The 13,380-nt window shown below is 43.3% G+C and overlaps 1 pseudogene; it reads left to right on the top strand.

Annotated features, from left to right (window-relative positions):
• The first annotated feature begins 1,466 nt into the window (after nt 1-1,466).
• On the top strand, nt 1,467-13,027 carry LOC135574797 (glutathione hydrolase 1 proenzyme-like; annotated as a pseudogene).
• Nucleotides 13,028-13,380: the final 353 nt, after the last annotated feature.

Raw genomic sequence — 13,380 nt, forward strand, 5'->3', positions numbered from 1 at the left:
TAGAAGAGTGGACTGAAAAAACAAGCAATGTCAGATATAAAGCAAGAATGAACACGTGTATAGCTTTAACACTAGTGAGCGTGATTGGGATAATTGTCTTATGCACTGCATTCATCACGCAAGATTCTTTTGAAGGGGATTTTAGAAGCGGTAGCCGCACACTAGGAAACATGCTCAGCGATTGGACGGTAATTGATTACTGCGCTTATCCCTTTACCCCCTATGGCTACAGCGGTTTAGTAGCCTCACATGGATTAGGCTAATTATCAAGAGGCGAGTAGGCTATATTGTACAGGTGGTATAAGTGGCATTATATGTATATGAATATATTTTTGATGAACTGTTTTTGTTTTTCCAAAAACAAAAGCCCATTTTGGAACAGTCACATAGAGCGCACAATTTAGACAATCAAATGTTAAGAATGGAAAATCGACAAAGCCTCAAAGTCTCCAATACAGGCAATGTCACTGTACATTAAATAGCAGAGAAAATAAACTGTCCGTTGCGGAGATGTATGTGAGCGCATGTGCAGTTAGCATTTATCAAGGTTATAATTGATAACACAACTCCAGCTTTTCAAATACATGTTTGTTTATCTATGCATGTCTGGAAACAGAAGCGAAAGGACAGTGAGACACAGGTTTTTATCTTGGACTCATGAAACGTACTGTAGGATCGATATGGAGGGTGCGGGGCAACAGAAGACAAACAGCAGAGGGGCCAAGGATTTTAGAGATTGGGAAAGGGCCGATGAAATGGGGGGAAAGTTTGCGGGATTCCACCCGGAAAGATCCCGAGTAGACAGCCGTACCCTCTGCCCGAGACGATAGCGGGGAGCCGGGGTTTGGTGGCGGTCCACTTGTCGACGATACCTGGAGGTGGTAATAAGAAGACTGGACCGAGCTCTCTTCCAGGTACGCCGACAGTGGCGGATGAACATCTGGGCAGAGGGTATGTTGACCTCTTCCTCTTGCTCAGACAAGAGCAGGGGCTGATAACCCAAGAAGCACTCGAAGGGCGAGAGACCAGTGACCGAGCAGGGAAGGATGTTCTGGGCATACTCCACCAACATGAGTTGCTGGCTCCAGGTGCTGGGGTTGACTGAGACAAGGCACCGAAGAGTCGTCTCCAGGTCCTGATTGGCACACTCTGACTGGCCGTTATAGATTGAGGATTAAACCCGGAGGACAGACTTGCTGGCGATATAACAAGGGTGCAGAACGCCTTCCAGAATCGAGACGAGAACTGAGGACCACAATCGGAAACTATGTCGACCAGAAGTCCATGGATTCGGAAGATGTGCTGTATCATGAGTTGGGCCGTCTCCTTGGCTGAGGGTAACTTGGGAAGGGGGAGGGAATAGGTGGCTTTGGAAAACCTATCCACCACCATCCTTGGGGTGTTGCCATCAGACGGAGGGAAAGCAGTGACAAAGTCCAGGGATATACAGGATGGGACCAGAGGCGATGAGTTACAGGGAGCAGTTGAAGGAGGCCGACCGGAGCATGCCGCGGAGTCTTATTCTGAGCACACACTGTGCATGCGGCAACGAATGCGGCGACAAATGCGGAGAAACCATAGTGGGCCACCAAAAACGTTGTCGGAGGAAGGTCAGAGTCCGGCGGGAGCCAGGATGGCAGGTTGGATTAGAGGAATGTGCCCATTCCAAGACCGGAGACGGGGCAGAATCCGGGAAGAACAACGGGTTACCCGAGTCCCCCCCCCCCGGGGTCCAGCTGGGAATGCTGTGGCTTGCGGACCAGGTCCTCGATGCCTCAGATGAGTGTTGCTGCTAGACAGGAGGTAGGTAGGATGGTCTCTGGGTCAGATGATGTAGCTGCGGAGCTATTCAAGCAAGAAAGGGTGTCAGGCTTCACATTCTTGGACCCAGGGGGGTAGAAGATGGTGAAATTGAAACGAGTGAACAACATAGCCCAATGAGCCTGCCTAGAGTTGAGGCACTTGGCGATGCTGAGATATTCCAGCTTCTTATGGTCGGGCCATACTAGGAATGGATGTTCCACCCCTTCTAGCCAGTGTCTCCATTCCTCCTGCTCCATTTTGACAGCAAAAAGTTCCCGGTTACCAACGCCATAGTTCCTCTCTGCGGGATTAAGATGATGGGAAAGGAAAGAAGGAAAGCGCAGGGATGCAGCTTTTGGTTCTGGGCAGAACTCTGGGACAGGACAGTGTTGACCTCGACCACGAACTGACGGGACGGGTCCGGATGAATTAAGATGGGGGCTGTAGTGAACCGATGCTAGAGATCCGAAAACGCCCAGTCAGCAGCCGGGGACCACGTGAACGCAGAGAGGGAGGGAAGCCAGGGTTCTGTAGCCCCAGATGAAGTGGAGGTAGAAATGATCAAATCCCAGGAAACGTTGCAGCTGCACTCTGGATGTGGGTTGGGGCCACTGGGCGGCTAAAGTGCGAGAGTCTACCACGTAATGCGCAACACTACGGGAGTCTTGATGCAGTTGAAGTAGCTTCCGAGCCGCCTCTCTCCCAGACAATGGAGAATCGAACACCTTCCTTACTTCCGCCACAAAATCCTCCAGATTAAGGCAAAGGGTGGATTGTTTCTCCCACACCATTGTTGCCCAGGCGAGTGCCCCTCCGAACATCAGCTTTGTAAGATATGCTATCTTTGAACGGTCCGACAGAAACAAAGAGGGCTGCATCTCGAAAATGAGGGAGCACTGGAAGAGAAATGCCCGGCGGCAGGTTCTGGGATCCCCAGCGTAGCGCTCCGGAGGAGGTAATTGGGATCCTCGGGAAGCCAGGTTGGGGAGAAGCAACACTGGTAGCGGGGTTACTGAGAGTCTAGGAGGTTTCTGTTGTGGCTGGCTGCCTAATAGATAGTCCGCGGAATAGTTCCAACAATGCACTGATGGCATGGTCATGGTGTTCCGCCAAGGTGTGGAATCCTTCCATAAGGTTATGTAGTAACTCCTTGTGTCTTCCAATGATGGCTCCTTGTGAGGAGACAGTGTTGCAGAGCTGGTCCGAGTCTGCAGGGTCAGTCATGGCCAGTTTGTACTATCAGGATGAGACCCAGCTGCAGACAAGTGATGCAATGGTTCAAATCTCAGAGATTTATTGAATATACAGGGGCAGGCAAAAGGCAGGTCGGGGACAGGCAGGGGTTCATAATCCTGTTAATAGACAGCAAGCAGGCTCAGGGTCAGGACAGGCAAAACAGGTCGTAACCTGAGAGAACAAAAACCAGAAAGAGGAAGAAACACCGCTATAAATCTACAGTTGGCCTTGAAGCTATCAGATTAAGTTAATTATACCCTAATGGTGCTTCGTATTACACGATTCACATCGTTGAGACAGATGTTATTTATTTATTTCGCAAATACAAAATCCCTGAACCAAGCGGTTGCTTCCAGTCCTGCTGTGTTGAGGGTGAGTAGGTCTCCACTGGGACTTCAAGAATGTGGTGCATAGTTTGCTCCACTCCACAAGCACATACAGTGCCTTGCGAAAGTATTCGGCCCCCTTGAACTTTGCGACCTTTTGCCACATTTCAGGCTTCAAACATAAAGATATAAAACTGTATTTTTTTGTGAAGAATCAACAACAAGTGGGACACAATCATAAAGTGGAACGACATTTATTGGATATTTCAAACTTTTTTAACAAATCAAAAACTGAAAAATTGGGCGTGCAAAATTATTCAGCCCCCTTAAGTTAATAATTTTAGCGCCACCTTTTGCTGCGATTACAGCTGTAAGTCGCTTGGGGGGGGGGGGGGGGGGGTGAAGGGGGTGGGGGATCATTCTGCACTAGCTGTCATTTTTATTCAGACATTTGTAACAACACAAATAATTAATCACACCAAAAAACTATATCAATATACAAATCTATACAAAAATAAGACCCAAAAAGAGGTCACAAAGACAAAGTGAAACAAATTGTAGTATATAAATAAAATAAATAAAAAAGAATCAAATTATTACACTATTATCCTATTGCTAACAAAAACACACAAATAAAACTAAATTGCACAAATCCTATATCACACAAATACACAAATAGAATAACACACTTATAAAGAAGAGACCCTGATTATTACACTATTGCACTTCAAACAAGAAAGACACAAACTAAATTGCACAACTTCCATCTAAGCCCTGACCTTTCTGGCCTTCCTTGATGCAAAGTTATCAATTACATCATCATAAGAAATCTGCCCAGCAATTGCATGGTTAATACTGATGATAGCAAGGCCACGAATGCATTCCTGTGACATGGTGGAAGTAGGATTTGATGAGCTTCAGCTTTAAAAAACTCCTCTCTGCTTCAGCTACGGTCACTGGAAGAGTAAGACAACTTCTGAGAGTGGGTCACAAATTTGGATACATTTCTGAGCACTCCCTTTCATGTATAAATATCAGCAGCTTAAACAGGGACATGGTCTTCGATGGCAAGTCAGGCAAGTTCTTCAGTTCCTGTGCAAGTTCTCTGCCATTCAAGTCTGCGTGTTCTTTATAGTGCAGTGTCATATTAAGGGTCTCCATTGTTCTGTCAGCTCCTCATTTGAGAGACTTTGGAAGGTTGACAGCACTCCAAACTTCTCTCCCACATTTTCCAATGTGGAAAATCTTTCCTGAAGGGCTGAGGTTGCAGCATCAGCAACGACATTGAAAAATGTCACCTCCAGGTTCTTCAGGGCATCACTCAAAGGCTCATCAAATTACAAATTATTCATATGAAAAGTGCCGCTTTGTAGACCTCAGCCTTTTTGTTGTTGTACTGTAGATTGCCTCTACATTCATACCCTCGCGTATATTCTTGGCTGACGTTTGTGCAGTCATAAAGCCTGTTGCCCTGTAGTTGCTGAGACCTCTCTCTGTCTTTCTGAGAAGACTGACTGCAACATCCACATGCATTCTGGGAGACTGCATCAGCTTGCTCACATGTTGGATCTGGCTCAAGATGCCATACCAAACCACTGTACAGATGATGAAGCGGTATGATCCCACCTCCTCTGACAAGGAATGGGCCTCAATCTTTATAACAGTGTCTTTGGTTTGATCCCTCACCTCAATCAGTGCCTCTCTCACCACTGTGGCATGATACCTCAATGGCTCGATGCTCTTAACTTTATTCTCCCACCTTGTCTCAGTCCACATCCACATGTTTTTTTCAAGATGGCCCATCGCTGTGTGGAGTCTGAGAATAAGGTGTACAGTTTGTGTACGATGCCAAAGTAACCTGTAACATTAACAGAACTTTTAGCAGCATCAGCCACAAACAGGTTCAATGTGTGAGCCTCACATGGCACAAATAGAGCTCTTGGATTCATTTCCAGGGGTCTGGCTTGGACACCTTTGTTTTTGCCTCTCATGTTAGCCCCATTATCATAAGACTGTCCTCTGCAGTCCTCAAAAGGAATTTTTAGCTCCTCTTATCTTTTGAGAATCAGGGATGCCAAATGTTGGTCTGTGGACTCCTCTGCCTCCAAAACCCCCATAAAATGTTCCTTTATGTGGGGCTCCTCCTTCAGTGACACAATTCTAGTCACAACAGACAACTGTCAGTGACATCTGAGGTGCAATCTAGAATGATAGAGAAAAACTTTGCCAGCTTGAAAAAATAAATAATTAATGACTTCATTCTGTATTGGGTGGCCAAGGTAGCTGGTGGTGTGACTCGAGGTCCCTTTTTGGACACGTTTAAAGGTGCTTGTAACGGCTCTCCTCTTCGTCTGATGATGAGGAATAGGAATCATCAGACCAACACGCAGCGTGGTAAGTGTTCATATTAAATTTAATTAAATAAACTGAACACTGAATGACACGAAACAACAGCGTGAATGACACGAAACAGCCCTGTAAGGTGAAAAACACAAAACAGAAAGCAACTACCCACAAACACAGGTGGGAACAGGCTACCTATGTATGGTTCTCAATCAGAAACAACGATTGACAGCTGCCTCTGATTGGGATCCATACCAGGCCAAAGACATAGAAATACAACACACAGAACAAAACAGAATGAAAAACATAGAATTCCCACCCCAACTCACGCCCTGACCAAACCAAAATAGAGACATAAAAAAGGAACTAAGGTCAGGACGTGACAGTGCTCTTTCATGACTGGATCAAATTGTGCCATCAGTTCAACCTCTTTGAGGACATTTCCATTTGATGGAGAGTACAGTGTTTCTGTGTGTCCCCTTAGTGTCAGATTTCTAATTGCCAGAGACTGCACAATAGCAGTCAGACGTGGCAACACCTCTCTCCATCTTATCCTCTCAGCCTCCATAAGTGCCATCTCATGCTTATCAATTGTTTCCCCCTTTTTGATCCTCATTGCCAGTTCATTCCATGTTTTCATGCAGTTTTGGTGTTCTGGACTACTGTCGTGTGAAGTCAGCAAAGAACTTGCATATTTCTAGTCGTCAGTCGTGAGTTTGCTAAATTAATTTTATTCTAAGAAAATAGTTTGCAGCAGAAGCAGAAGAAGCTGTTGTTTCTTTCAGAATACACCAATCAACTTCTAGGTATTTTTTTCACCACTCACTAAGGTCTTCCTGAAATACTGGTGGTGGCAACGTCTTCCATCAGTCTCATTCCTTGGGAAAACAAATTTAGGTGGTACCTCACTTGTTCTTCTGCAAACTAGTGTCCGAATTCTGTCAGTCAGAAAGGAAGGCCAGTCAGCAGGGTCCGTAGACAGTGGTTCATCCTCAGCAGCAGGATTTGGTGGGGATGCCACTACAAGCATTTCTAATGGAGAGCAGATGGGCATTAGTTTACACACATTACTCACAGAATTTATAGAGGTGGAACAACCCACATACATACCCAGTGATAATAAAATCATGGTTACCTACAATGTGGAAACTTAAAACTTTGAAAAAGGGAAATTATTTGTTTTGTTTATGTAATGCAGGGATGCACACAAACACATGTGCGTGAACCCACACACCAACACACACGTGTGCATGTGCACAAACACACATGAAGAATCCTGCTGGGGAGGTGGAAGCAAATGGGTCTTCATCCTCATCCTCAGGCTCAGACAACATTTGTGAAGACACCTGTGTGGCTGAGGAGGTGGATGGCTCCTCATCCTGAGACCCCAAGACAATTTCTGAAGAGGCCTGTGAGGCTGAGGAGGTAGATGGCTCCTCATCCTGGCCAATGCCAGAGGGTGCTCCAAAATATTTCAGAAGTGCCCCTGAATTTGCATTGAAATACAGTATATGAGTCTGACACCCTAAATACATTTGTTGCACAATTAAATATTAATGTCATTATGCACAATTGATCACACTTTCAGAATAGGAACCAAATGAACCATACAACCTCCTTGGCTAATTCTAGGCATAAGACACCCTTAAAGACTCAATATATCACAAAAGATACAAAATATCAGCATAATATAGACGTATTTTAAGTTAGCCTACATCATTGGAAATTCCCCTTAATGAGCTCAGGACCTAGTCAATACAATCACAGAAAACCTTTATGATGTCACCTCAATGAAAGTTAACTAAATCAATAATGTGCTAGTTAGGTTGTAATCATTTTGCTGCAGGTTACACACATTATCATGACGAAACTGTGTGAAATTATATCCATTGTTATGTAAGCTAGTTGGTCAGAAAACGGAATATTGTTTCCCTATGTGTAATAGCATAGCAAGCAACATAGCAACATTGGCTAACAAACATAAGTGTTATACTAGCCTATTTCATTACATGCATAATATTATACTCATAAAGAGATGACATAGATGCATATCTTTATGTTTTGCGCGTTTCTCCTCTTCTTCTTTCCTCTTTTTCCTAAACTGGAAACCTGATGGCTTAGACCTTTGTTTTGTGTTGATTTGGCATCAATATATTACCCATCCCCCAACACTGTCAACCAAGAGTCAAGACTAAACCAATTCACCTTGGTGGTGTGCAGGCTGGTTTTATATTATTCTTAATGATTTCGCACAAACCAGAAAAAAACACAATATGTCTGTGAAACAATATACTCACAGTATTATGAATGAATTGTGGTTTATTTGGTAGCATTTCAGTGTGACTGATTTTACTAATTGCATTAGTACTGTACAAAGTTAGAGGTGTACTATTTGTTAGATTCCCCCGCTCCCCCTACCTTGGACTTCAAGTAGGGAGACCTGAGGTCAACCTACCCCCGCCCCATCTCATACTGCTGAGTGGGAGACCTTCCCAGGAAGTAGCCTGCCTAGCTCACAAACTAGGATCAGGGCGTCCACTCCGACAAGCTTAATTGACGTGACGTGAAAATGAGCGATAGAAAACCGTTCCGATGTCACCATTGCATTTTTTTTGGTGCGGGCACCCCGTGCTGCCCCCGGCAAGATGCCTAGGAGGCTGCCCATGTCACCCATATCTAAATCCGCTACTGTCTGTTTGACAAGTAACTCTTTATCCACATTATAGCAGGGGGTGTAAAGCCATAACACATACCTTTTTCCAGCAGCAGACTGTGATCGATAATGTCAAAAGCTACACTGAAGTCTAACAAGACACCTACCACAATCATGTGATCATATTTCTCTCAGCCAATCATCAGCCAATTGTGTAAGTACTGTGCTTGTTTAGTGTCCTTTCCTATAAGAGTACTGAAAGTGTGTTGTCAATTTGTTTACTGTGAAATAGCATTGTATCTGGTCAAACACAATTTTTTCCAGAAGTTTACTAAGGGTTGGTAACTGATGGTAGCTGATTGGTCGGCTATTTGAGCCAGTAAAGGGGGCTTTACTATTCTTGGGTAGAGGAATGACTTTAGCTTCCCTCCAGGCCTGAGGGCACACACTTCTAGTAGGCTTAAATTGAAGATGTGGCAAATAGGAGAGGCAATATCGTCCGCTATGTCATGACGTTGGCCTGGGGGTAGGTTTATGACAGTCATAAATACCTCTTCCCCCCTTGTTCCTCACTCTACCCTACTGATGTTAAATTTGCAAACCCCTTGGTTAACATAGAGATTCTGGGAACATCAGAAGGTGGGGGGAAATTAACTGTATTCTGGTAATGCGACCAATTCAACAACATTAATGAATATGATGTCAGTTCGGTTGTCATCTGAGACATTCTCATCAATGATAAGATGACAAACTCTACAGTGGAAAGTCTAGACAGCAGAGTTATCGGATTCACATGGAATTGTTGTTCAATTTAAATGTTTGAATATGAAATTATTCGTGATGGGATGAAATGGGATTTTAGCTTCTAAAATGTGAGATTTGGGTTTTCATAAGGTTATAGTGCTCTGCTCAATCAGTGGCCCGCCCCTGTGAAGTGACATGGGCTATAAAACTTTTCAAACACGCCCTCCTCTCCCTTCCTATATAAAGCCTTGACGACAATATAACCTCCTGTTCTGAGGATGTGAGGACGACGGTCCGATGTCAGAATGGTGCAGATAATAACTACAGAACGAAGCCAACATCAGCGTGAGCTCTGGTTGCGAATGGTATGAACTTTGAGCTCTTATTCACTACAGAAGTGATACCTCCTAGCGTTGAGTTAGCAACAGCAGCTGCAAACGAGAGTTAGGAAGGAACAGACAGAGTATCCTGTCTATCACACAACGACGTTACTACAACGTATCTAATTGACCACCAGAGACATTCTTCAAAGGACTCGGTTTGGCAACACGGCCTTCCATCTACCACCAACCTACTGAAGCGCAGCTCAGAGTAAATATTTATTGCATTTTCCTTTTCCAAATGGGCGGTAATTTAGAATGCATAAGATACTGTATTTCCGATAGCACAGCTTCGCCCTTTGTTCCTCAGTCTTCCCACTCTTTCACTCAAACCCAGCCCTTTTCTTTTGTGTAACAAGCTGTCATATCTGTTCCGCCCACTAGGGACGTTTTCCTTTATGACGTAATTTGTAATCAAGTTATGATTAATTATGTGTATGTGTAATTCTGTGTGATTAAGTTAGGTATTTCGTAAATAAATAATTAAACCCAATATTGTATTGCTGATTCAACTTGTTAGCCAGGGTTCGTGAAGAATTTACAACTTTCTGATGAGACTGAATTAAGGTGACGATTAATATTGACTGATATTTATGTAAAATATTACTAGGTCTTTAAGAGTTTATCCGGAAGATAACAGCTCTATTAATAAGAAATTATTTTATAGAATAGCATGTCATATCACTTAATCCGGCATAGCCAAAGACACGACAGCTATTATCCTCAGTAATTTTCCATCCAGATTGTCAGACCCGGTGGCTTGTCATTGTTGATAGACAACTGTTTGTTTAAATCTATCAAAAGTAGAGAACTGTATAGACTATGAATGGTCCTGTTGCACTACATGTAATGAGGACATGAATAAGGGGTCCTTATGGTAGAGCTGACCCTGCTCATTCCTGATTAATTTAGGATTTTAGACAAATCTGACGGAGACATGTTTTAGGAATCAACGTTTTTAGAGAAATATTACTTGAAGTCAAAGAGGGCTATTGCAGGAAACTACATACGAAAAAATTTCAGTTAATATACATTTTTGCCAGTTTCTTAAAAAAAATGTAAACACTTTTTTTGACAGTTTGAAATTGGGATCCTTTGCCCTGGACGAGGGCATTTCCAGGCTTAGAGCCAACATGGAAATTCATAAAATACCTCACCCTGAGGTATGTGGGGGTGGGGTGGTGCTGTAGCTTGTTATTGTTCATCTACAGTAGATGTTGAGCTCTTTGTTGGCAATTGCGTTATTTTGGTGGACTATACTGGACACAGACAGACAGATAGCCAGGCTCACTACATGTAAACTCCCATCAGGAGACATCCTGCAGAGAGGAGGATCGGCAGTAGATGGAGCCATTGCTGCGTTACTGTGCACCTCTGTCATCAACCCACAGAGTATGGGCATTGGCAGGGGTCCATATTCACGGTGATGGACAGAGGTGGTAAGGACACTTCATCCCCCTACTACAAGATACCACACAGACATCCAACTATTGAAATTTCAGTGGGGGATAAACACTTTTCATGCCATGTACCTTTGTTTATTTCAAAGGCACGGTCCGTCCCTCAGGAGTTTAATCCTGATCTACTGAGTGGATGCCCACAGATCTTTCAACTGATGACAGGTATTTGGAGGGAAAATGACTAAACATGAACATGACTTGACTTGTTTCTGTTGCTGACAAGCATGTCCTTTCTTTCGCAGTGTGAGTTGTTTTTCTAGTTACTCAAGTTTTCCTTCATGTTGGCATCGTGGTGGGAATTCTGTGGAACTGCAGTAATCCTGGGGCAGCTATATCTTACTGATTAAGGCAGTATGTCAAGTGACAAACACACTATGCTGGTTTATAGGCAAGGGTTTTCAATCCTTGGTTTAAAATCATTATTTAATGATGACATTTAGAGCCACTACAGTCATATATAGGATTGATTTCCATAAATGACATTTCCTCTCCAGACCCCAAACTCCTGCCTCCGTTCTGACAAGCTGTCTGCTAATGTCAGCCTGCTTCTGGTTCTCCTCTCACTGCAAGAGGCAGATGGTTTTGCGGCTTCCTTTTGACTTCTCCCCTTTTCAATAAAATGGGATTATAAATGCACTAAACTGGACAAATGGCCAAGGGTCCCATGGACCTTCAAACAGGATGTTGTGATGTGCTGTCAGTTTGCTTTGTTATTAATACCACTAATCAGTTTGTTATACAGACTATAAACCAACATCATCTTCATTTGTAAACATAATAGGGCAAACTTCCACAGAAAATATGAGAAATGACTATACTAGTCAAAATTGAATGGCTTGGCAAAATCCCTAAAGAAATCCACTCCTGATAGGCTTAACGGTCCAATGCAGTCATTTAAAAAAAAGTTCTCTCAAGGGTAACAATTAAGTACCTTACTGTCATTGTTTTCAATCAATGGTCAAAAAAAAATATTTACCACTTTCTTGCAGGTATATCCCTTTTATACATATCAGTGGATATCAGCCAGCTTCTTCCATACCACCATCAAGCTGGCCAGAGAGGGTTTCCATGTACCCCAGGTCCTGAGCCACTTCATCCCACTGATCAACAGGGATGAGACCCTACCATTATGGTGCGTATGAAACTGGACAAACATAAACTAAGCTACAATCAGTAAATCATAAGAATCTCAGCGATATGGAGATAGATAGATGGCGTGACCGAAGACCGTTGTGGATAGAGAGAGAGAGAAGTCTGCTGTCCTGGGCTGCTTTATCCCACTGATCAACAGGGATTAGACCCACCCTACCATTATGGTAAGAAACACCCGGACCTTAAACCGGCAATCTGCAATTCAAACAGTAACAAAGCGGCCATCCTCCCACTGATTTGGTAAACAGCTGAGGGATGGGACTGGAGAAATAGTACCACTCTGAAATTCATGGCTATGGATATAAGGACTGACCATTCATGATATCAGCATTATAGTTTGAACCATGTTTTGGGGCTATACAGTGTTTACATTGTTCATTAAAAAGTCGTAAAACAAGCTGATATTTTGTTTAAAAGTATTTCAAGAGAGCAACTGTCAAGCCATCATTCTGTCATCACATTGCAAGAAAATGACATTTGACCTGTTCTCTAGTCAGTTGTTTATAGATAAGGATGGAATCCTGCTGAAGGTTGGAAACACTGAAGTTTTAAACATTTGCTGACACATTGGAGATCATTGCAAACCAAGGGGCAGATGCTTTTTACACTGGAAAAGTAGCAGCGGATTTAATCTGCAACATAAAAGATATGCTCTTATGTAGAGCATAAACAATCATTAGCTCATTGACATTTGGGTGAACTGACACATAACTGACATTGATTATAAGAATGTGAAGATTGAAAGCCTCATGGAGACCAGACAACATGCATTCCCACCTCCTTATTACATTTGACTTTTGTCTACAGAATACACACTAAACTCAGCTTCTCTGATGGGAGAGCAAATACTCTTTATTAACCTATCAACGTTACATCGAAGCTTGTACGTTTTCCAACGGACTAAGGAAGTACATCTGTGATCCACACTAACTCAGGAGTAAGTTCCACAAGACTCCGGGCATAGGAAATCATTAAGGAATGATACAGTATAGGTCAAGACCAAGACATTTCGTAAATCTAAGGATCTAAGTGCTGTTTAACCCCAACAGGGTACTCTCAGTGTCACGATCGTCATAATGATTGGTACAAGGCGCAGCGTGCGTAGAGTTCCAGATATTTCAATAAATCGAAACTCACCGAACAAAACAATAAAGCACAAATTAAACGTGACGCTACTGGCGTGCACACAGGCAACTAACTGTAGACAAGATCCCACCAAGCACAATGAGGAAATGGCTACCTAAATATGATCCCCAATCAGAGACAATGATAAACAGCTGTCT

This window comes from Oncorhynchus nerka, linkage group LG13 (assembly GCF_034236695.1).
Source record: "Oncorhynchus nerka isolate Pitt River linkage group LG13, Oner_Uvic_2.0, whole genome shotgun sequence".
Lineage (NCBI taxonomy): Eukaryota > Metazoa > Chordata > Actinopteri > Salmoniformes > Salmonidae > Oncorhynchus > Oncorhynchus nerka.